The sequence below is a fragment of the Anolis carolinensis genome, chromosome 2 (genome assembly GCF_035594765.1).
Source record: "Anolis carolinensis isolate JA03-04 chromosome 2, rAnoCar3.1.pri, whole genome shotgun sequence".
Classification (NCBI taxonomy): domain Eukaryota; kingdom Metazoa; phylum Chordata; class Lepidosauria; order Squamata; family Dactyloidae; genus Anolis; species Anolis carolinensis.
In genome coordinates this window covers 152,408,099-152,434,041 of record NC_085842.1, presented here as the reverse complement: position 1 = coordinate 152,434,041, position 25,943 = coordinate 152,408,099, and the positions used below count along the sequence as shown (strand labels likewise).

The window sequence follows — 25,943 nt, the reverse complement described above, 5'->3', positions numbered from 1 at the left end:
AGAGCTGTCTGAGGGAGCTCATCCATGCTCCTCCCAGATTTGAACTGGCAACCTTCAGGTCAGCAGTCCTGCCTGCACAAGGCTTTAACCCATTGCACCATTGGGGGCTTCTTTGGTAGGGGAGAAGAATTCCTAAGGAACAATTGTAATCTTTCCCCCAAAAATAACCTAACTGAACTGAGCCAACTGAAAAGATAAGCAACCAGATTGGGTATGGAAAATTCTTTGGTAAGATGTCCCTTTCCACAACCTAGTGATGAACTGATTAAAATTATATTTGCTAGGATAGCTGATGACCCTGGGGATGGGTAGGAAGAGACCTTTGGGGGGAAAGATCTCAAGTATGGCGTCTGTTTCAGATGTGATACCTTGTACAGGATTCCCATAATCTTAGCTTTCACCTAATGTGAGGAAAAAAGAAGGAGACTTGCTTATCATCCTGCTTGAAGGAAGGCAGACCATATCGAGGGAAAGCCTGCCATAACAGAAGGAGGCAAAAGAAAAATTGGTAGGGATATGCATATGAAACCATCTCTTTTGTTTAGTTCAAGACTTGGGATTCCCTGGCTAGAGAATCCAGCTTCTTCAACAAATGGTGGTCCTTATCTGCCCCTTCCTCCACCATTGTGACAAATTGTAGGATACTTTCTATCTCAGAGAAGCCAACGTCTGAAGGAGGTGTTATTATATCCTGTCTTTGTGAGAAACATTTTGCTTCAAGAGTTTTTGCATGCTTTATCAGTCTGAAGTGTTTAGGCATGGACCATTACATTTTATGGCCTCTTCCAGATAGCAAAGGACCACCACAAACAACCCCATCTTCCACAGTCAGTCAGTGATATGTAAGGCCCTGAGCAGGTGGACCTGATGAATACAATCTCATGGAAAATTGAGAAATCACTGCTGTACATTATGATTTCTTTTGTCCAAATATCTGGGTTTTTTAAAAAGTCCAAACATATGCATGTTTATATAGGGAAGATTCTGAGAAATATTGTGGTGTATGTGTGTGCACATGTATACATAAACACACACATCCATACACACACACATACACATATACATACACACATACACCTGAGTCTGCCCAAGTCCCTCTAAGGAGAGAGGGCAGGTTAAAAATAAATATGATTTATTATTATTATTATTATTATTATTATTATTATTATTATTAATTGACACAACAACGTTGTATGACACAGCAAACAAGATAGATATGCTGGATTTCGTATCACAAAATCACAAGTCTAACACTTCCCAAGTGTTTAGGATTGTGTGATGTATTTTCAGATGATGCGTGCAGATCCCAGTAGGGTGGCCTTAATAAAATAATAATAATAATAATAATAATAATAATAATCCACAATATTTCTCAGACATGGACATAAAAAATTGTTCCCCATCATGTATACACATTTAACAGCTTATCATTCTGATGGGTTTTTAACCATCCCCCTGTCCCCCACATCTATACACCTGCAATGGGATTTAAGGTTACAATTATAGAAAAATGTTTCAAAATTACAAGGGAAACTTTGAGTGAGGTTTGCAACTCTATGTTTCGACAATGCAGGCAGTGCATTGCTGCTCAGGGACAACCTTTTGAAAGCCTTCCATAAAATTGTCATTCACAACGGAATTTGTAATTGATTAAATCATTATTATAACATTTATCCTACGATATCGATGTATTTATTGATCTTTCAAATAATTGCCATAGCTACTATTAGCTGGAGCCTCTGGTGGCACAGCGGGTTAAACTGCTGAGCTGCTGAACTTGCTGTCTAAAAGATTGGTGGTTCGAATCCGGGAAGTGGGTTGAGCTTCCCCTGTTAGCCCCAGCTTCTGCCAACCTAGCAGTTTGAAAACATGAAAATGTGAGTAGATTAATTGGTACTGCTCTGGTGGGAAGGTAACGGCGCTCCATACAGTCATGACCTTGGGCATGTCTACAAACAACACCAGCTCTTCGGCTTAGAAATGGAGATGAGCACCAATCCCCAGTGTTGGACACAATTAGACTTAATGTCAGGGGAAAACCTTTACTACTATTAGCTGTTAAAGGGTGTATACATTTTTGCGTTCATGTGTGTGTGTGTGTGTGCGTGCGCTACAGATTCAGATATTCATAGATATCTCTATATAACAATACATTCTTTACTCAATGTTCAACCTTTGGCTCCAAAGCTATGACTGCTTTTCAGGTCATTGGTCCCAGTGAACACCATTGGGTTACTTTTCAGTAAAGATGAGTAGATTCATGCTTCACAAATTCCTCCAAGCCAAGGATGGCTGTGGGACAACTGTTCTTCTCACATGCATTTCATTGCTCTTGAGGTTCTTGTGATTTCTCCTCAGACCATGGGACAACTCTCATGAGTCTAAGTGCTATTTTTTTGCCCCAAAGCCAAAGGCAAAACCAGAACTTGCTGTGACCAGAGGTCCGCTTTAAAAAAAAAAAAAAGGGGGGGGGGACTTTACAGCACGAGGAGCCTTGCACCATGAAAAAGGAGACTCATAGAGTGTCAGGAACCCAGAAAATAATTGTAGGGATTGCAGATGATTCTGAGGGCTCACTTTGAACATTTCTTCTGTACCTCCCCCCCCCTCTCTCAGAAAGATAGAAAGAATTAATTGAAATGCATCATCTATCCAGCTGAGGTTTTATATTTGAATAACAGAACAACAAAATAAAAAAAGTTTTCTTTATTTCTCTCTCTCTCTCTCTCTCTCTCTCTCTCTCTCTCTCTCTCTCTCTCTCTCTCAATCTTGGATTACATGACATCTGGCAAAAGTCTAACTTCCCAATGTTATCTCTTGAAAGTAATAAGAGAAATAATAACCATCAGATTCCCTCTTGTGACAAAAAAGAAACCATGAAAATTAGAACCTACAGTTCTGAATTTTTTAAAAAGTGAAAAGGACTACAAATATTATTGTTCAAGCATTCATTTCCATTACAAATTCCTTTTGTTCTTTGTTAGTAGCAACAATGAAATAGAGATTTAAAAACACACATAAGAGTAGCACAAGGGTTATTTAAACCTCACAAATGAAAAGATTCCATGGTCTAGATCCAAGTCTAAATGACATTTTGGAGTCTCGTAAAGCTTTTTGGCAGCAGCCAGATATACAAATAGGCTGGAGTCCTACCTAGAGCTTGAAAAGGAACTAAAGGTCCACTTTTAGTTTTGAAAAACAGGGTTATTAAAAGTAGTCTTGGTTGGACCTGCAACCTACTTCAATGAAGAATCACTCCTAGAATTCTGGAAGTGGTGGTCCAGAAAAGTACCTTTTGTAATTTCTTTTTCTATCCCTCAGCTTCAGGAAAAAAATACCAGCAAGTCCTGTTCCTGTAGTCTGCACCACCCTTGTTTACATCAAGGACAGGGAACGTATTTCCCAAATTTGTTTTGATTTTTAAAACTAAAACTCCCCCTCTCACATGCCCTCAGGGAGTGTGTGGCACAATTTCTTGCGTTAAGTTCAGAAGCCAGGGTGGTGGTGGTGGGGTGGCTTGGCAAGAATAGCTCTGTGAGGTCTTCTGGAAGCCAGTGTGGTCCTCCAGCCCTTGGTGGTTGCCCTCTCCTGTTTTATACCAACTTTCCCAACCTGGTGCACCCAGGTCTGCTGAACTACAGCTCCCGGGAGACATACAGCCGATTGGGGAAGTTGTCGTCCATTGTATCTGGAGGACCTCAAGTCGGGAGAGCTGACTACATTCATCTCTTAGGTCTAGGTTGTTGACTGGAAACCCACTCTTCTTCCTATAAGATGCAGTTGTGGTTTACCATATGGCTCCTAGGTGAGACTGAAGTTATTCCCTATGGCAATTATGTTGTCTTTGCCGCCTCCTCTTATAGATGGCAGATGGCAGTTTTCCTTCTCCTGCTGCACCATCTCTGTGTATCGCTTGGTGCCTCCAATGGTGGGAATATTTGATTATCTCTTTGGGAGCCCAAGAGGACGTGCATCCCACTGTCCTCTTTGTGGGAGGAAGTAAATATTAACTAAGGCTTTGTAAGGACTGTGTAGGATATATGCCACTGAGGATTATGCAGGAGAACAGCTTGCTACAATTAAGATGAAAAATTATCTCATGGCTGCTAGGTGCTGATAAAGCCTGGTGATATTTTTAAGCCCATGTTTTAATGTTACAGGCACCACGTTGTATCAAAGAGCTTTAGTGGCTTAGTATGTCACAGATGACACAGGGGTTTATTTGTAGAGGGAAAGAGGTTTGCTTCAGTGTTGATCTGTTTACAGCTGACACAGCCAAGCCTTCCTACTCAAGAGTTTCGAATAGATCATATTCTATTGCATGTAACAATTGCTTGACTTAATTCTGCAACACAGGGCAAAGGAAAGACAGGGCACCCAGGCTGTAGGAAGGCAATGGAAGGCAAAAGAGACTGCCAACACTAATGGAAAAGATGGGATATTGGCTTAATAGGGCCAGATGTCATGATTTGAATGAGAGAACAGCAAACAGCCATGCGACTTGTACTATTAGGCAGAGTGAAGCAACTGACTGGACGTTTACACTGGCAACAGTCCAGTTGTTCCTTTACAGCAGGAAAACAGAACTGTGTATTTGGTCAAGCCTATCTTGGGCCCCTTAAAGTAGCCTGTTGCCTCAAGGCAGTGGAGAATGTGATCCTGCCACCATTATTGGCACAAAATTAATCTGTAACTCAGGTGACTTCTTTATGTAGACTGACAATGCGGCACTTGTCTTCTGCTTCGGGCAACAAAGTATCTTGCTTAGTGCTGTATGGAGGGAAAGGAATGCAAGGTGGCTTCCATCTGAGTGAACAAGAAAGAGGTTCTGTGGAAGAAGAGGGGCTTCCAGGCTTAGTGATAAGAAAAAGTTACCATTTGGCTGAAATAATGCACCAATATTTTGAGTCAACTAAAGTTTGGTTAAGAGCCCCCGGTGGCGCAGTGGATTAAAATGCTGAGCAGCTGAACAAAAGGTCAATGGTTCGAATCTGGGGAATGGGATGAGCTCCCGCTGTGAGTAGATCAATAAGTACCACTCTGGCGGGAAGCTAACGGCTCTCCATGCGGTCATTCTGGCCATATAACCTTGGAGATGTTTACAGACAATGCTGGCCATTCAGCTTAGAAATGGAGATGAGCACCAACCCCCAGAGTTGGACACAACGAGACTTAATGTCAGGGGAAAACTTTTACCTTTACTGAAGTTTGGTCTTCAGGGTTTGGTCATAGGACTTATTTCTGCTACAATTGCCCATATGTGCTCCTGTGAAACAGCAGTATCACAGCTGTAGTCCATTCAACTAATAATACCTTGCTTGGGGGATCCTACTAGATGTGTTTGGATTGTGGTTCTTTCTGGCCTTGATAATCCTGTACTCGAAAGCATTGGTACCTCTTGGCTCCCTTGTCATTAGGATGGAGCACCCATTAAGGTTTTAGCAAGGCGATGAACACTGAAAATGTTAAACACCTTCAATAGTTATCTTAAAGTTCAGGCTAAAGCCTGTAGATTCTCAACCCTACTAACATGGCAACAATGGCAACTGCTGTGAAATCTTCCACTGAAAGCTTACAAGTCTATCATTTTTAAAAGAAACGGTGACTGCTAAAGTGATCATGACCTACTGAAAATGACCACAACTCTGTCTTATTCTAGAGGCATTTTTTCTTGCTGGAACTAAAAGTAGTCCCCTCACAGTACCCTGGCATTTCCTACTATTAAGAAGTATTGCTTTATGATGGTTAGTGCTTTGAAACAACTTTCTCCTCTGATTCTTAACTCAAGAAGTATTTGCAGTAAAGACTTTCCTTCTCCAAAGCATGTAATTGTCAAAACAGGATTTTGTCTTTCTAACAACTTTCCATGGTTTTAGCTCTCTAGCATGCCCAAGTGGTATAAAGGAGAGTGACATAAATGTTTATTTTTCATACTTTGCTGTATTTTCAACACAGGTCTCTTTGTTTCAAACTACACAGTTGTAGCATTTTGATACCACTCTAACTGCCACGGCTACATCATATGGAACTCTGGGATTTGTAGTTTGGTTGTAGCATTAGAACTTTCTGGCTGAGAAGTCTAGACATATGTCAGTTAACAATGCATCTGACAAAGAAGCTCTTTTTAACTGTTTTTTTATGCCTTTCCTTCCCCCACTTTTCCTCCTTGTGTCCCGTCTACCTAGAAGGTTAGTTTGCAGAATCAACATTGGGAGAATAATGAAGGAAGGTGGGAGAAAAACAGACTTTCAGTACCAGATTGCAGCAGTGTATTTGCAGTAAACCAAGTAATATTTGCCCGGGCTGTGGTGTAAGCTGGTGAGCAGCCAGCTGCAGCCAGCTGAGACCAATCACTCTGACCAAGAGGTCATGAGTTCGAGGCCAGCTCGGAGCCTGCATTTGTCTTTGTCTTTGTTCTATGTCAAGGCATTGAATGTTTGCCTTATATGTGTAATGTGATCCGCCCTGAGTCCCCTTCGGGGTGAGAAGAGCGGAATATAAATACTGTAAATAAATAAATAAATAAATAATAAAACTTGAGCTGGGAAAGAATGAACCCTCCTCTATCTGATCCTACTGTAGCTGTATGTGCTTGTCTATAAAAGACAAGGTAAACAGCAGTGCCCCAGAAGTGTTTACTGAGTTCTTACAGCCTCAGTAATAATCTCTAGCATGCTAAAAAGCATAGATCTATGGAAATCAAAAGAAAAGTAAAGACTGGTGAAAGATGCTTTCAAAAAACATTAAAACATGTTGTTATTGTTGTTTTAACTTATATAAGGCTTCCCCTGAGCTGGCTATTTCATTTCACATGTACAAATGGTTAATTTATGATAAAAAAAATTGCTGGAAATTATTGACGTCCTCTTCTTATTCAAGTTTAGGAATCTATCCCCATTCTTTCCATGTTATTTCTGCTTCTTGCCCCAACTTTTCTATTAAATGCTAAGGAACACATCTACATTATAAACTGAGATCTACTTGTACCTCAGAAAATTACCCGTGACACTGTAGAATGGAACAATGGCATTTCAATTGGCTGTTGATATTAATTGCTGTCAAGTTGAATCTTATTTATGATGAATCTATCATTCTTCAAGGCACTTTATTGTGGCTTCTTTGATCAAATCTGTAAGGCAGTCTTCCTCTTTCCCTTCTGTCCTCTCTACTTTGCCAAGCATCATTGTTTTGGGTGTCAGGCTGGATTATCTTCCTCTCCCACGATCTCTCCCCTTCTTTGCTATTCCCAAGCTTTTTTTGGTTCATATTTTACTGTTATATTTACTTTTTAACACTTTTCATTGTTGAAATTGTCCGTAAACTATAGAACTCTGAAAGTGCAGGAAGGTGGGCTTACAAGGGTATGTAGAACTATGGTTGCAGGAATGTGGATTGCTGAACTAGCACTACTGTGCAAATGAAGAGAGGCATGATATTGAGAGTGCTTATGTATCTGCTATCAATGCTGTGAATCAGCAGTCTCATGCCATAAAGTCCTGTGCTGGTCTGCTGCCTTCAGGTGAGGAGGAAAAGACCATCTATTCATCATTGCCGAAGAAAGATTAAACTTCTAGTTTAGTCAGGCTTGTACGTGAATTAATAGTGGGCACAATCTTGTTCTTTGTCTCCAGCATCAACACGTCTCAGGAGAATCTTAGATAAAAGGAGGCAGCTCTCTGAATGCTTCCAAATGTAAACACTACACATCCAAGGACATTGTGTGCTGATTCCTTCTTTTACTCCTTGGAAATTTACATTGTAGAGAGAAAAAGACCAAAGATGGGGAAACACTAGGTAGTTACAAGGGAGAACAACAAGGTTCAGGTCCCCTTAAAAATCCTGTGTTTGAGGCAGGGCAGTGGCAAAGACAAATTCCATCTAGAAGCACCTTCAGTGTTGATTCAGCTGGTGAGCAACAAGCTTCCTCTTAGCTGTCCCTACCATCTGATTGTAAAGCCATTGAGAGTTTGAAGGGTGAGAAATAGAATCCCCAGCTGCATATTCACTGATGTTCTCACATTCCTTGAAGACAGCAGCTTCCACAGTCTCTTCCAGTGAACTGAAGTTTTGTTCTTGAATCAGAAATAATGGACCAGCTTCTCTGGAAAGACAACTCATTGACTGTAATGGCTCTTCCCCTATGAAATACAGCCATTGAGGAATGACAGGTGTATTTTCAAGTTCTCTTTCTATTCATGCAAAGAAACCATTGAAGTCCTATAAGTCCAGCAAAAAGCCCACTAGAACTGGTGTTGCAGTAGCAAGCTCCTAGTCCTGCAGCATGTAAGGGATCCATGGCAACTACAAAGAGTTCCTTGGCAAACGCTGAGAGGAACTGTAATACGGCTTTCTGAAGATGAGATGTAAAGGAACACAGGGTTCTTGTGTGCTTTGCTAGTTGGACAGCAAGAAGAATGTGGAAGGGCTTCTGGTTGTGTCACATTATGCTGGAGCTGAGAGGCGTGTGACAGCATCTGTCTCTTTCTCTAACTATTAAAGGCTCTCTCTGGTGACTGCCTTCCTTTTGTGTGTTCAGATGAGACACATGTCTTTCCGAACCAAATATTATCTTGAGGAATAGAATCTGTCCAAGAATATCAACAAAGAAGAATTATCTTGTTCTACTCCCCCTATCTACTTAATTCTCCATTCTTACTTTAATCTTTTTACACACACATTTCTATCTGTAATTTTAAATCCATAAGTTATCTGAAAATATTCATTTAAATCTGTTTCTGTTTAGATGATGCTGACTGAAGTTGCTGTTACATAACATACCTAGGTTTTGACCACGGCCCCTTCCATACAGCTAAATAAAATCCCACACTATCTGTTTTGAACTGGGATATATGGCAGTGTGGATTCAGACAACCCAATTCAAAGCAGATATTGTGGGTTATTCTGCCTTGATATTCTGGGTTATAAGGCTATGTGGAAGGACCCTTAATAATAATAATAATTTTAATATTTTTATTCTTATATCCCGCCTCCATCTCCCCGTGGGGACTCGGGGCAGCTTACAAATGTAGAACAAAAGTACAATAACATCAGGAACCGAACAACAACGCAAATGAAAATTTAAAAAGACATAAATAAAATGACAACCATTAATAAAATACAGGTTAAAATACAGCAATAGAATCATAAAAATGGACTTAGCATGTTCCCACTGAATCAAAGTTTTTACTCTGAGTCTAGCAATTTGATTTAAACTGGCTCAAGCTGATCTGTCAGAATGCCAACTTCAACTCAACTGTTTGTGATACAAGAGCTCCGTTTTCTATTGCTTTTGGTCATCAAATAAACCAACCCTCATGACAAATTAGACACTTTGGGTAGATTAAAATATGTTAGATATATTTATCAGATAGCTTTGCCAACCGTGAAAACCTCCAGCAAAAGCCTCCTATAGTTTACAGGACCTCATAGAAGTCCAGCATTCTTACAACTACCCTGTTTCCCTGAAAATAAGACATCCGCAAAAAATAAGACCTAGCAGAGGTTTTGCTGAATTGCTAAATATAAGGCCTCCCCCGAAAGTAAGACCTAGCAAAGTTTTTGTTTGGAAGCATGCCCGGTGCCTGCCAAACCAAACACCAGAACTTGCAGGATCGGTAAATGTACATATCAGTTGTACATGGAAATAACGGTAATAATATATTAAAATGTTATATTATTTATATTTATACAGTAGAGTCTCACTTATCCGAGACTTGCTTATCCAAGGTCCTGGATTATCCAAGCCATTTTTGTAGTCAATGTTTTCAATATATCGTGATATTTTGGTGCTAAATTTGTAAATACACTAATTACAACATAACATTACTGCATATTGAACTACTTTTTCTGTCAAATTTGTTGTATAACATGATGTTTTGGTGCTTAATTTGTAAAATCATAACCTAATTAGATGTTTAATAGGCTTTTCCTTAATCCTTCCTTATTATCCAAGATATTCGCTTATCCAAGCTTCTGCCGGCCTGTTTAGCTTGGATAAGTGAGACTATAGTGTAGTAACAAGAAATTCTTGACAGGAGTCATAGTTTGTCTGGTTTGGTTATGTTGGTTTGTGATGACAACTACTGTACAGTATATAATAAATGTTCATTTTTTTGGTTCAACAATAAATGTGAATTTTTCTTAATGGAAAAATAAGACATGCCCTAAAAATAAGACCTAGCACATCTTTGGGAGCAAAAAATAATATAAGACACTGTCTTATTTTTGGGGAAACACAGTATTGGAACTCTGTCAAATTGATAAATATTACAGAATTTTCAGATTACTATCAACTTCCCTGTAGTTTTAAATCCACTAGTTCTTGATTAGTCCTGGCGGATAGAATAGACTGGACTTCTGGTTTCCTTCTTATCTTCTGACATCTTTTAAAATGATTAAAAACTGCTATCTGACATTCCAAGACAGTGAGATGTGGTGGTTTGAACACTGGACTCCAACTTTGATGAGCTGGGTCCAAATCCACACTCAGCCATCAAAATCCACTGGGTAAATTGGGCAAGTCTTGCTCTCTGGAAGGCAATGGCAAGGCACCTCTAAACAAATCTTACCAAGAAAACTCCTTCATAGATTTATTTTAGGATTGCCATAAATGAGAAACATCTTTAATATTCAGAACTGAATTACACCACTTTTCTCTAAATTGAAACATATATCCAGGTTTTCAGTCTGTTCTTTTAGCATATGGGAAAATAACATTTTGGTTTTTTTTCAAAGTTTAGAAAAAAGAAAAAAGAACTATTAGCAGAGCACCCTCATTAGCAGAGCACCTCTTGTTCCTCTGCTGAATATCTAGATAATTATTATAGCCCTGTGAATAATTCCATTTTATTCATACTAGTAGCACCATGAGGCCACAAATAAACACTTGACAACTTGTTGCTTTCCATGATAAGTCCAAAGCACAAACTGACATTCTACCACTAAAATCAATAGGATTTTAAAGTGATTATCTGTGGCTGTATCACTGCCCAATGTTGACCATAATTCTCATATTCTCCAGAACTATTATAATAAAGGCAGACAGAACACTTTAATGGTACTAGGAACAGTGGATAATACTCTGCTGGTCTGGAAATGAATTTATATTTTTCTATTCTGTGCTGAACAATAAGGAAAACGTGTTTTGCAGTTCTTTCTTTAAAAAGTACAGATCTGCTGGGGATAAGTTGATTGTGGAGGCATTTACTGTCTAGTGGCCGAATCTCTGGAAATACCTTAACCCCTAATCCTTTAAAGGCCTCTGATGTAGTGGTGGTGAGAGGTAAAATGAAAATGAATGTTTACAGAAATAGACATAGTTGCACTCTCTAAAGAGTGGATAGGTATCTGAAGTTCAAAGATATAAAGAAACACAAAACTGACAACAGCATTTTCTTTTCTGGTATTGAAATCAGGCTGTTTTTATGCAATTGTCTACAATTGCTGATTTAAAATTAAACGTTCTACAGCATTCTGGGTTGGCATTTTCTCCCAATACTCAATACCCAACAATGTCTGTGTATTGGCCATTTCATAAAAGTTGTAGTAAGTTGTGGTTATTTTTGGTGATGTTGAGGATCTTGAAATATCAAGAACTTGAAATGGTGTCCAGAACATTGATGGTGTTCCATTTCTCTGTAGAAGTTTTGTCTTATAAGGAACTAGCTGTGCCCAGCCACACATTGCTGTGGCGTAGTTTGGTGGATAGGATCCCTGTAGTTAGGAAGTAGCCTGGCTTTCAAGCTGTAAGGCTGTTCAGTGGTATTCAAGGTGGCCAACAGAGGATCCCTCTGGTTAGGAAGCAGCCTGGCTTTGAGGCTGCAAGGCTGTTTTGTGCTATTTAAGGAGGCCAACAGAGGATCCCTCTGGTTAGGAAGCAGCCTGGCTTTGAAGCTGCAAGGCCATTCAGTGCTATTCAAGTTGGACAACGATGGATCCCTCTGGTTAGGAAGCAGCCTGGCTTTGAAGCCACAAGGCTATTCAGTACTATTCAAGGTGGTCAACGGAGGATCCCCCAGGTATGAAGCAGCCAGGTAACTGGGGTTTATATACCTGTGGAATAATGTCCAGGGTGGAAGAAAGAATTCTTGTCTGTTGGAGGCAAGTATGAATGCTGCAGGTAGTCACCTTAATTAGCATTTAATGACCTTGCAGCTTCAAAGCCTGGCTGCTTCCTCCCTAGGGGAATCCTTTGATGGGAGGTGTTAGCTGGTTTTGTTTGTTTCCTTTCTGGAATTCCCCTGTTTTTAGAGTGTTGTTCTTTATTTACTGTCCTGATTTTAAAGATTATATTGTTGTGTTTTATTATACCACAGTAATTATTATATATTATATTTATAATCTGCTTTGAACTGGATTATATGAGGCCCCTTCTACGCAGCTGTATAAAATCCACACTGAACTGGATTATATGGCAGTGTGGACTCAAGATAATCCAGTTCAAAGCAGATACTGTGGATTATTTGCCTTGGCATTCTGGGTTATATAGCTGTGTGGAAGAACCTTAAGTCTACACTGTCATATAATCCAGTTCAAATCAGATAATCTGTATTTTATAGACAGTGTGGAAGAGGCCTAAGTGAACCCTACCTGACCCCCGGGTGCCCTTGTGGCTGAGGGGGTTGCTATGACATGAAGTGGGTGGGACCTAAAGTGGCGGGGCCTATCCTTCTGCCTGGCAGCCAGGGGGAAAACGGCTCTTCCTCATCCTTCTCCCCCCCCCCCCCCCCCACCGGCTTTCTATTTGGAGGTCTATGTGTTCCTGTGTATGCGAGCAGGGAGGGAAGCCCCTCCAAGAAGAACAGCCCTGGCAACTGGCTCTCTGTCTACCTGCTCTTCTCCCCGCACCGGGCTCAAGGCTGAGGGGGAAAAGTGAACAGCTCTCAACGGTTGCCAGCCACAAGCTCTGCCCACCACGGCAATGTTTTTTAAAAGTGGCATTAGGCTCCACGCACAGCTGCAAGGTGCTCTGGGTAATGTAGTTGTTTCAGTTGCTGGGGGGTCTCTGCACATGTGTGGTAAGCAATTGGGGGTGTTCTGTTATTTGGACTTTATTTTTTTAGGTTTTTTATTGAAAGACATAGATTGGATAACTATGTCTTTTGTGGCCAAATGTGGCGTTATTTGGTTCAGTGGTTTTGTTGTTTACTCCATGGGGAAAACACACATTACATTTTCACACACACACACACACACATATATATATATATATATGTTTGGTTCAAGATTTTTGAAATGGCACATGTAGTGATTCTGCAAATGCAGATGGGCATGTACATTGTACATTGATGTGCCTGACATGTGCATGCATATTCAGTTATAGATTCAGTTGCAGATTGTAATTGCATAGTGTCGCCATTTGGCATAAAATTTACACAATGTAGTTCCATATGTGGCAATTTCTACTTCGTAATTCCCTATAGGATTTCAGGCTTATTTTATTCCAAAGTATGAATTATAGCAGGACAGGAGAATGGGGGACCTTTTGTTTCTCCAGTGCAGTTAGTCTGAGGAACAGAAAACAGGAAGCTGCCTTATACCAGGTTAGAGTCCATGTCTAGTCCCGAATCTCAAAGTTTTGAGCAGGACTGTTGATGATCAGATGACTTGTTAGAGTCTCATGTTCATGGACTCACTGTAAGTCAACCTGACAGCAGTTAACAACAACAAAAAGCCCATTACGATCTATACTTCAAAGCAGAAATGGGAGTACAAAATGGGAGTTGTTCAAAGATTGTAATGCCGTGCAAAAATAGCCAAGGATGAGTGATGTTGGGTGTTGCATTCAAACATGATGGGTGGGTGAGGGCATGATTTCCACCCCTGTTCCCCAGGGTCTCAGGGACAGAGTGCTTTAACATGATTTGCCATCTGTTTCTTTTGCAGGGCACACTTAAACTTGAGATTGAACTTTCTGAATCTACCCCTCACAATGCAGGATCATTGTCAATTGATAAGGGGTAGCCAAACCCTCTAAATACAGTGGGTGCATCCAGGCTGATTGAAAAGTCCCCATTCTCATTCTTCCCAATTTTATTCTGGGTGAAAATAAACCCACTGGAGAGCTGGCATTAAAAGTCTCTGATCATACTGGGAGCTGAGAGAAAACATTCTTGAACAAACAACATTTGTATGGATTTCCAAAAATAAAAGAAGAAAGAATTGGAACAAATTCTGGGACTTCCTCATCTTTTTAACCAACCTGGACACACCAAATGTGCTTTTTTCACTTTTTTCCAGTTACCATGCAGAAATGTAAAAAGGGTTGAACTATCTGGTTAACGTCTCCCTTCTCTTGGCCTCTCATTTCTGATCGAATTGTTCTCCTTGCTGACCAATGACCACCGATGGCTTGTTCTTTTTTTGGCTTTATTGGCGTTGTCTTACTTAGAGATGGTAGCCTTGTTTTCTTTTACCCGGGACAGGATCAGCAATTTTGTGAGGAACTGATTGGAGTATAGAAAGAGATTAGTTATGCTTTGAAATGCTTTGAAAATAATCTGAAGGGAGCCCTGGCTGGTGGGGTACATGCCGCAGATCGGGAAGGTTTGGCATCTTCATAAATGAGAGAAGTACCTTGCTTTTCCATTACCTACTAAATTTCTTATATAAGAGATGTGTGTGCAACTATATGACCTGATCAGAAGCAATGGAATAGTGTATCCATGGCAACACCATGTCATTATCCAACAAAACATGCACATAATTTGCTTCAGCAGTAGGGGGAAAGACAGACCAGCTCTTGTAATCCAGTTCTGACTCCTCATGAGTTGCTCCAGGGTAACTGGACAAGGAAGAGGTACCTTTCTGCCCAGTAAATCGGTTCTTTCTGCTGCAGTGATTTTCTGACCCTGCTTCTTGGTAGTCCATGCTTCATAGTAGCACTTGCCCCACCATCTTCTACTGCTAGGGGTATCCCATTTTTATTCATTTTTAGCTGCTGACTTCTACCTTCCAGCCAGCCTGATGGTCATAGTATAGTATAGACTGTTAGTCCTTCTGGCAGATATGGTGTCATTTCTGTATCACTCTAGGCACACTTTCGTTTTGTTACCCAACATGTGTGGCATAAACTTGATGGAGAACGTACAGAAAGTAAGAAAGCTATGTCTATGCGATAGAAACTCACTGCCCTCCAGGTGTTTTGCGTCACATATCCCACAATCCCTAACCTGATGGGAGCTGTAGTCTCAAACATCTGGAAGGCATCAGGGAGCTTTCCACCTCAATAGAGAACAGTTATGATTACTTTCCAGTTCTTGGCTAACCGCTGCTTTCTAAGACTCCAAAATATATCTACAGACTGCAGAAATAACAGAGAATAGCAGCTGAGCTCTGACAAAGGCAACATTAATGTGTGGCTCCCTGGGGACATGTGGGCCATTGCCAAATGTTCCAAGTGTTTGATCTGAATTTGTGGAATGAATTCAAGGGGCAAGAGTGCCAGGTTATTTCAGTCCAAGTACAACATTCTGTCCACAAGCAGGTCAATAGGACAGCTTGATTGTTTCAGACAATGTAATATATGATCTCTGAGATTTTTTTCACACTCATACTCATTTCTTCTGTTGTGTATTGAATGGGGCTATGGGTAGATTTAGCATGGCAGTTCTTATACTTAAAAATGAGAACACTGTTGCCAGCTTCTTGCACTATGTATGGTGGAAATCCTGAGCTTCCTAACCCCCAGGTATTTTGTTTCATATTGAACCATTATGTTTCCCAGTTCTTCTTCTTCATCATCCTCTTTATTCAGTAATTTACATCTAATTTACTACACACAGACACTGAAAGTCATAGAATCATAGAATCATAGAATAGTAGAGTTGGAAGAGACCTCATGGGCCATCCAGTCCAACCCCCCGCTAAGAAGCAGGAAATCGCATTCAAAGCACCCCCGACAGATGGACATCTGTCATTCAGCAAGGCAATGAGCATGTCAACTCAATTTACAACACCCTCGCCTCAAAAGTGAGCCTGAGAACAGAAAATGAATTGAAAATTTTTTGTGTCTCAGGAGCGACTTAAGAAACTGCAAATCGCTACTGGTGTGAGAGAATTGGCCGTCTGTAAGGACGTTACCCAGGGGATGCCCGGACGCTTTGATGTTTTTACCATCCTTGTGGGAGGCTTCTGTCATGTCTCTGCATGGAGCTGGAGCTGATAGGAAGAGTTCATCCATGCTGTCCTCGGGTTGGATTCGAACTGGCAACATTCAGGTCAGCAACCCAATCTTCAAGTTAGCAGTTCTGCCGGTACAAGGGTTTAACCCACTGCACCACCGGGGGCTCCAATTGATCAATAAGACGGCTTCATCCATTTACTGTATATTGTGGCAAACCAAAGCACTGCCCGTCTCACTTGTATGCAGGTTCCCCACCCTACTCCTTTCTATATTATTTTCTTGAAGGAAAGATTCAACAATGTGGTTGCAAGTGAATGTTGATGACTGTTCTAATTTGGCCCCTGAAAAGTGAGCCAGAGTGGTATAGCGACATGAGTTGGATTATTTCTCTGGAGACCAGGGTTAAGTTCCCCACTTGGTGATGGAAACCCATTAGTTGACCTTGGCCAAGTCACATTCTTTCAGTCTCAGAGGAAGGCAAAGGGCAACCTCCCACCTCTGAGCAAATCTTTCCCAAAAGATCCCATGATAGGGTCATTATGAATTGAAAATTGTTTGAAGGCAGCAACAACAAAGACTTTGAAAACTATACTGCTGCTTCATAATTAACATTAACCACTTTTAAAAAGTTTGTTATCCCAAAATATGCCTTGATTCTGAAACAGAAGATCTGGATAGAGAAACAGAGACAGATCTATCACTATATTCAAAATTATATTGGTTCAGACTAACTATATGGTGTTCAAATTTCTACCTTCAATGGAAAGTGGGGAGGGGGGGTGAGGAATTGTGTGTTGTGTGTGTTTATGTTATAGTTAGATATCTTAGCATAACTGAAGATAATATTTTAATAACACTGCTATTGTAATGGCAATTAAAGTATAAAAATGGTCTCCAAGAGATGCATTCAACCCCTTAAACCACTCCAATAAAAACTTTTGGAAGACACTTTCCTAAAGAAGGATCAGAAAGTGTGTAGTCCTTGAGACGTTGCTTAACCTGAACTCTCTGTATTTTTCAGCACCAGCTATGCTACCTGGAACTAATGAAACCTAGAGTCCAACAACATCTTGAGGGCCACAAATATCTATTCTTGTCCTAAAAGTTGGTACAGATAGGCAGATCTGAATGCAGGCAGGAAGATAATGCCTTAGGCAAGGTTTATGGTGGGAAATGCCCTGTTCTGGATATTTCATTACTTTGCACAGTGAATAAAAAGGATCCTGAGTGTTTTTTCCCTTGTAACTTCCATCTTCTACATACATCTTTGGCAAATGATGCCAAACTGGGTTTAATAAGTAGATGGCGAACAGACTATAGGCAGGGAACCAACGTGACTTTGGTTTTCTCCATCATGGTCTCTCCACTCTTAGCAAACTCTGAACAGATTCTTGGGCTGCAGATGGGAGCTCACTTCCATGTAAAATATTCCCACTCTTCTTCTGTTTTATCTCTAAAGGCAAACAGCTAATGAGAAATAGCAGCAGAACAAGCTGGATGGGAAACTCTGAAGGAGGCATCTGGCCCATGCCCAGAGGTTCTCCATCCCTGCTATAATGTAAGCCACTTACAACAGAAATCGTTACAATCATTGTTATTTGTATGAATTAGTCACATGAATATTCAGCATTTTCCTCCTATTGCCGCCCTCTTTTTAATTTCCCCCTACTTTAGACAGGAAAAATTTGTATGGAACTATAATTTGATGTTGTATAAATGTCCTAATAATAATTTGCCTAGTATTAGGAGAGTGCATTGATTAGTGCTACAATGGCCAGAATAAGTTGGGATTTTTCGGTATTCTTACTCTTCTCCAACATCCCACCCCAATTCTTCTTCTTCTTTTGCAATGATGGGGATGACAGTCACAACAATCTTCACCAGTAGCAGCTGCTGCTATGCTGCAATGTCCTCAAAAGGGAGATAAATGAAGAAACAGTACCAACCTAGACTTTCTTCCTTAATAACTGCAATACAGGCTGAATAACCCATGTCTCAAATGGTTAGAACCAGAAGGGGTTTTGATTTTGTGTTTTTCCCTAGATTTTGAAATAACTTTTTGCATATCCAGTGTGATACTTTTACCCATTGAGTTGATATTCATCGCTTTATCTACGAATGACCCTATAAAAAACTCCCTCACTCCCAGCAGAACTGTTTGTGGGCCCCTCTAGTTCTCCCAATGTGATTCTATGGCACAAGTATAGTCAAAATCTAGGGTTTGCTATTATCCATAGTTTCAGGTATCCACAAGTGTGTGTGTGTGTGTGTGTGTGTGTGTGTGTGTGTGTGTGTGTCTTGGACTGTATCCCTTGTAAACACTGGCTTTATACTGTACTTGCATAATGAGATATGAATCAGACATTGCTTCATTCGTCTGGAATACTTTGTCTGCAAAGGAATCTTGCAGCACCTTAGAGACTAATTGAGAGAATGAAGTTGGTTTGCATCAGCTTTCGTAGATTAAGTCTGTTCCTCAGATGCATGAAGAGCCTAGGAATAGACTTAAACTTGATGATGGGACCCATGTCTAAACACAAAATGCCTTTATATTTCATGCACACCTTATGCACATAACCAGATGGTAATTTTGTGGACTATTTTAAATAATTTTGTGCATGAAACAGTTTGTGAATATTGAATCATCAGAAAACAAAGGTGTCCTTATCTCCGCTGATTCTGGGTTTTGAAGTATTTCAGATTTCTGGATAAGGGATATTCAATCTGTATTTTCATCATCGTAGTTTTCAGCATACTGATAAGGTAACAGTCCTTCCCACACTGGTTTAAATTTTATTAATGGTTGTGACTAGAATAGACCCACTGAATCAACTGGATAACCTCTGTATTGAAATTCCACATCACACTTGATTCTACTGTAGTTGAGGTTAACAAGACTTTGGCATCTGTGTGTAAATGATATACTGTTGAGCTTCAATGAAGTGAAAACTAATTTTTGCCAATTATCCAAAACTTTCATGGGGATTTATTATTTAATACATTCATCAGGACCCGTGCATGGATCAAGACGTTTGTTTAAAAAGTTCACTGTAATTTCCAAGCGATAAAATAGCATATAGGTTCATTATTGACCACTATCGTGATAAGCAGGACTTCAACAATGCTTATTAATACATATCGACATGCAAGTTTACACTGGTATTCTGGTCCGTAGGCTTTCTTCCTGATTTCAATGATGTCTCACATTGTTATAATTTTCTGTTTCCTTGTTTGGTTGTGTAATTGATAGTATGTTGTTGAGTAGACTGCACACAATCTGGCATACAGATTATTACAGATACACATTTCATTTTCAGCCTGTGGCAGTTGGTATACCAATTTAACAGAATAGAATGATATAATATTTTAATGTGTATGATCCATATATGCATAACTAATGGTGTAATGGAAACTCATGATGTCACTTCTCAAGAAATTGTGCCAGCATAGTTCAAAACTTTTTAAAAGATCTGTGAAGAAGACTAATGGTCAGAGGATGAAAATAACTCTTTCACTTAATGTATATGTGACAGGCTAACAGTGAAATGGAGCTGATTCTCTGGCATGCAAGTTGAGCAAATAAGAAACAAGAAAAGAACAAATGGATAACAGAGTCCATGCCTAAAAATTTAAGCATCCACCAGAATCTGTATGTTTTTCAGTTCTATGTCCTCCCTTGCAAATTTCTTCTTTATCTGGCCTGCTTCTAGATAGCGTTCATACTATTCCTGCTTTTTTGAAATGTAAACTCATTGACTGTACTGTTTAAACAGAAGGGGGAAATACACACTGATAGCAATGGTGATTGACTCGAGGAAAATTAACTATGATCTTACTTTATCTTCTCCTGTCCTTTGCCTTAGGCATCCCCAAACTGAGACAAGGACTGAATTCCTGATGTCTAAAAGTGCACTTTCACCACTGAAATCAATAGGATGCTGGATCTGCCTTATCCTTAGGAAGGGCGAGGCAGCTGCTTGGGTTTCACAAGGAGGCAGCAAATTGTTCTTTAAGCAATTTGTTATTATTGTATTTGTACTATTGACTATTGAGAGATGCGCTTGTGGGATTTTCTGCCTCATGTGCCAAAATAACTAGGCTCGCTTTTGGTTACTATTCATCTTGAACTGATTGAGGCAGAAGCACATTTTTCTGCTTCATCTCAGGCAGCAAAACATTTTGGATTAGACTTGACGTGATGGAATATGGAGGATTAAGAAACCAGCCTCTGTTGCATTTTGAACTCTGGACTACTAACTGCTGAAGCAGCTTCCAAACAGCCCACATGAGAAGTAAAAATATTTATGTTCTTCATAACTACTGTATTTGTGCTTGCTGTATTATATGTTATAACCCCTAAACTGTGACACCAGTGTTAGCAAATGACTTTTCTGTACATGTACATGCTTGCTTTTCATTTTTTTGAATATATACTTTTACAAGATATCTTAGCTGTGAAATATCTCTTTTTGCAACAGAAGACTCCTTGTTGTGAACCTATCTGTAGACAATGGAAGTGCAGAACTGTTTGGAAAAAAGATTTGTGAATAAATTATGGTACATCCATCTGACAAACATTCTTTTCTCACAATAAAGTAGTGTAAATAAGAGTCATTTTCCTCCATTATGAGTAAGCTTTTATTAACAAACACGTATGTATTATACTCTCAGAAGTTACACATAACAATATACTGGAAACAATGTGAGTCAATAGATATTACATGTAGTGTGTGTACGTATGTTAATGTTTATAAGCCACTTTGAGGCTCACTGTTGGGACAAAATAATATATAAATGAATAAATCAAAATAACAGTAATAGTGACATTAACAGAAGTTCACGTAGGGTTTATAAATATACCTACATCCCTTCCCACTAGTATGGTTTAATCATTTTGGAGCAATTGGTATGGGGAAAAATATTGAACTGGAATACTGCAAACTATGCTCACATTGCTGTAACAGAAAAGACAGTGATATAGTACAGATTAACTGGTAATTGAGTTATGATTCATGCTTTTCCTAGGCAACAGCCTTTCCTATTACATTTTGCAAATTCCTACTACAAGACACTTGTCAATCTTCTTTGAAAAGCCATAGCTCCCTCTATGATTCCTCAGCCATGTTTTTCCTGGGGTCTTGTTGGGGAAAGAGCATTCAATTGTCTTACTCTGGGCCTCTCTGCAACCACATTAATTGCAATCAAGAACCACATAATGATATATGTGTTTATCTTTTAATTATGCAACAAAAATCTTCATCATCTTCTCAGTTTCATGGCAGAGTAATGCTTTCATACCACTATGTAAGCAAGAGTGATTAGGAAAAGATTTTTAAGAGACTGGGCCTAACCATCCCCAACCTGGAACTACTCACAGATTCATGATCTGTGGGCTGGAAGGAGAAATCTCCCAACTTAGTGGCTTTTCTCCAAAATCTAGTCACTGAAAAAATGGAGCCTCCATTTTGCAAGCCATAGGGTATCATGGAAAAAGTACAAAAAGGTAATTCTCTAGCTGATTGGAAGAGGAATAACTTGACAGTAAAACAGATGTGACTGTTTGTAACTGTCAAACTGATTAGTTGTACAAGCTTTTAAGATGAAAAGGCTTGGGCACAAATGTTGAGATGTTAACACACGGATGGGGAATGTGGAATGGCTCCAGCTGTGATGGGACGTCAAATCTCATCTGACTTAACAAGCATAGCTATGAGGCTATGATAGCCAATGGTAAAATAATATGAAGGCAAAGGAAGCTCAAAAACATCTGGAGGCCTAGATGTTCTCTGCCAGTCCCCGACCACTATATCCGCAAACTCAGCCAGACAACTGAGGCCTCCCCAAAGGACCCAATGATTTAGGACCTCATCCCCCATGGGGAGAATGTAGGTGGAATCATCTTCTTGGTCTGGTATTCCATGGTGTTTCATCTTTAAACAGGACAGATAATTTTCTCATCCCCACCATGCAGGATTACTTCCTCTTGTTTCTAGCGCAACCATCTGCTTCATTTCCTATCACACGAATGGGTGTTGTCTCCTCCCATTTCAAAGATACCAGCACACTTTTAAAACATTTCAATGAGATCTGCCCTATCCTCTTTGAACTCCTCCTCTCAAGTAGACCAGCACACTTTTAAAACACTTCTTTCAATGGTACCCACACTGTCTTTAAACTATTAACACACCACCTCCACGAACACCCAAACTGAAACATCACAAAACTGAATGTAAATGGACAAATCCATAAGTTCTCATTCCAAGGAAAAATTCCATTTTTAAGAGTTTCTACATGAAGAAAGGAGTGGAGTTGATTCCTACCTATCTTTCAAATCCAACCATTTCTACATGCCACAGAGATGGAATCCCACAGGCAGTTCATGGAACGGGTTGTGCATTATTTGATGGGATCTGTGGGATTCTGTCTTTGTGCAGAAATGGAGGATGATGGGGTCCTAAGTTAAAAAAAGACTCATGCTGACAAGATGACTTCCTAGTTTCTTCAGACTCCTTCCTCACCCCACAGGACAGATTGCACTACAAAGCCGCATTTTAAAAAAACATATTGTGCATGCAGAGGAGATTATAAAAAATATTCTAAGAAAATTGTTTTTTCCCTCTAAAATTGGAGCTTCAAAAATGATGTGCACCTTACATTCCATTGCACCTTATATTTGGTGGAATATAGCATTATATCCCAACTGTTGAGTGGGGGGGAAAAGACTAACCAAATCTAATTCTAAGTTACTATTCCAAATACCATCTATGCATTTGCCTGATATTTTAAATATGAAATTATTTCTCTGATACTTTTCTCACAAGTTTGTGTTAACACTATTTTTTTTTCAAAATTATGAACCCACTATTTGTATTTAAAACTCCTCCATGAGCTCTCCAAATTGCTTTTTTCAAAAATCTTTGGAACAGTTTAAAGAACAGGTTGGATATCTTGCAGGGAAATCTGCTAAGATCAAACTCTTTACAGAAAAATAGAGTGCCTCTTTGTCTTGCAGTTGTTGTTGTTGTTGTTGTTGTTGTTGTTATTATTATCACGCTTTTTCTCTCCATACAGAGACTCAAAGCAGCTCACAACTAAAAGCATTTCAATAAACTAAAAATATACAAATATTAAAACTGTATTAACAACATTAATACTAAAACTATCCAGGTTAAAACCATAAAGATATAAAATCACATCACAAAATCACAGTAGCCCTTAATGGTCTTAAAATGCCATTATTCTTAAAAGCCTGCCTGAATAAAAAGGTTGGAAGGACAGTGAGGAGGAGGCCGTTCTGGCTTCCCCGAGAAGAAGAGAGTTCTGGAGTTGAGGGACAACCAATGACAGAAGGCCCGCTCTCCCGTTCCCACCAACTGGGCTTGAGATGGAGGTGGGACTGAGAGAAAGGCCTCTCCTGAACACCTCAGGGCCTGGGCAGGTTCGTACAAAGAGATGCGATCAGCCAAATAGCTTGGACCTGAACTGTATAGGGCTTAAAGGTCATAACCAGCACTTTGAATAGTGTGCAGAAACAGACTGGTAGCCAGTGGAGCCAGTTGTCCGTTCCTTGTAGCCAGTCACAGTGAACAACCTGGCTGTAACTCTTTGGACCAGCTTAAGTTTCTGAGCACTCTTCTGAGGCAGCCCCATGTAGAGCGCATTACAGTAATCCTGATGAGATGTAACTACGGACCTGTGTCTTCAGGGGAAGTGTGACCGCATCCAGCACAAACTGGATTCCTATTCCCTGATCTGCCATCTGACTGACCAGGAACACTTCTGTCTTCTCTGGATTACATTTCAATTTGTTTGCCCTCATCCAATCCATTACTGATGTCAGACACTGGTTTAGGGTTAGGACAGCTTCCTTGGCTTTAGGTGGAAAGGAGTAGTAGATTTGGGTGTCATCTGCATACAGGTGCCACTGTACTCCAAAACTCCAGATGACCTCTCCCAGGAGTTTCATGTATATGTTGAACAGCATGGGGGACAAAATGGAACCCTGAGGAACCCCACAGGTCAAAGTCCAAGGGTTCAAACAGGAGTCCTCCCACAGCACCTTCTGGGTACGACCCTCCAGGAAAAATTGGAGCCATTGTAAGACACTGCCTCCCAGTCCCATCCCAGCAAGATGACCCAGAAGGATACTTTGGTTGATGGTATCGAAAGCTGCTGAGAGATCCAGAGAACCAACAGGGAGACACTCCCCATCTAGCTCTCTGCGTAGGTCATCCACCAAGGCAACCAAAGCTGTCCCTATTCCATAGCCAGGCTTGAAACCAGATTGAAATAGACCTAGATAATCCGTCACATCCAGAAATTCCTGGAATTGGGAGACCACCACACTTGGAATTGGGAGACCACCACACTTATCTTTTCTAACATAGATTGGAATCTTTTTTCTATCCAAAGGCATATGTTTAGCGGATAGACCACTATGGTGCTAATCTATCAATAAGAATTCCCTGGAACAAGCAATATAAAAACATAATTTATACATTTGTACATGAAAGGCATCCACTGAAAATCTGGAAAAGAACATTACGTTATGTTAGCTTTTGTTCCACGGGTGGAATGCTACAAAGATTTGTAGCAGAAAATAAAGGTAGAGAGGTTTTATAATGCCATAAAAGAAATTGGCTCATGCGAAATTAAGAAAGTACAGATCATAAAGTCTTTTCTCAGTAGCCATGAATATAGGAACTACTGAAACACAATGGTTTAAATTGTGCTCATCCCAAGCATTTGAATGTAGCTTAGAGCAGGATGTCAAATTACAATGGCTGAAATACCGTAATATTCTTGACTATTGGAAGGCTGATTCCCTTTTCCCATCTGATTCCCTTTTCCCACAAGTAAGCAGGAATATAATTTTAGCTTTCTAAGTATGATGTAATGTGTATTTGAAATTCACACTCTGTGTATGTGTATAATGCCTTTGGCAGTTGGGCTTCCTTCAGTTTTTAAAACACCTTTGAAAGGCTGCATTATAGTAGCCCAACTATGGCTGCTCTTTCTTCATTGTTTTGGATGCAGCATACTTTTGGGGAACGGTGAAGAAAAGGCAACCACCAGACGGCATTGCCACTTTTGAAGTGCCCCCCCCCATCCTGGCCCCCATGACATCTTGGAACAATTCTGTTCTTGGAGAAAGAAAAAGGCAGCAAGGCTGACAGAGAAACCGTGACACTTGCTAAGCACAAGACCCAAAAAACCAATAGTAGTATCTGATGGGTGCATTGTTTCTCAGGCCTCTTCTACATTGTCATATAAAGATTATCTGTTTTGAACTGGATTATATGGCCCTGTAGAATCATGTAATCCAGTTCAAAGCAGATTATGTGGATTATCTGACTTTATAATCTGGATGATATGGAAGTATAGAAGGGGCCGTAGAAGGGGCCTCAGAAGATAGTCAAATGTTAATGAAGTTTATTCTCACACATAGGATGACACTACAAAGCTCCTATATATCAGGAGCAGGCAAGATGCATCCCATATGCCTCATGCTCCTGCCCAATTGTTGGTTGCAGCAGGAATAGCTTTAAAGATAGCACACCCCATTTTCACATTAAAACAAGAAGTAAATGGACCATGCACAGTGTTTTAGAAAAGAGCCATATTTCCAGAAGCCTCACAAAAAGAGAATGCAGCCTCTTGAGGTAAGTAGGGCATTTGTGTCCCACGGGCAACATTTTGCCGAATGTATCCCCTTATGAGGAAGCAAGTCCCAATGAGTGCACGTTAATGTCTATCAAAGTAAGAATTAATCATGCCAAAGTATTTTCAGTCTCCATATATGTTTGTGAAAAGTACATAG

The 25,943-nt window shown here is 40.0% G+C and overlaps 1 protein-coding gene across 6 annotated transcripts in view; it reads left to right on the top strand.

Annotated features, from left to right (window-relative positions):
- sstr2 (somatostatin receptor 2) overlaps positions 1-20,737 on the top strand; it is a 58,025-nt gene extending 37,288 nt beyond the window's left edge. For 3 of the 6 annotated variants that reach the window (XM_062970856.1, XM_062970854.1, XM_062970855.1), the window contains exon 3: positions 17,583-20,737. The gene's annotated coding sequence lies outside the window, so the exon portion shown is untranslated. The remainder of the gene's footprint in view (positions 1-17,582) is intronic. The other 3 variants (XR_010002988.1, XM_003217036.3, XR_010002987.1) reach the window with 2 other exon arrangements.
- Positions 20,738-25,943: the final 5,206 nt, after the last annotated feature.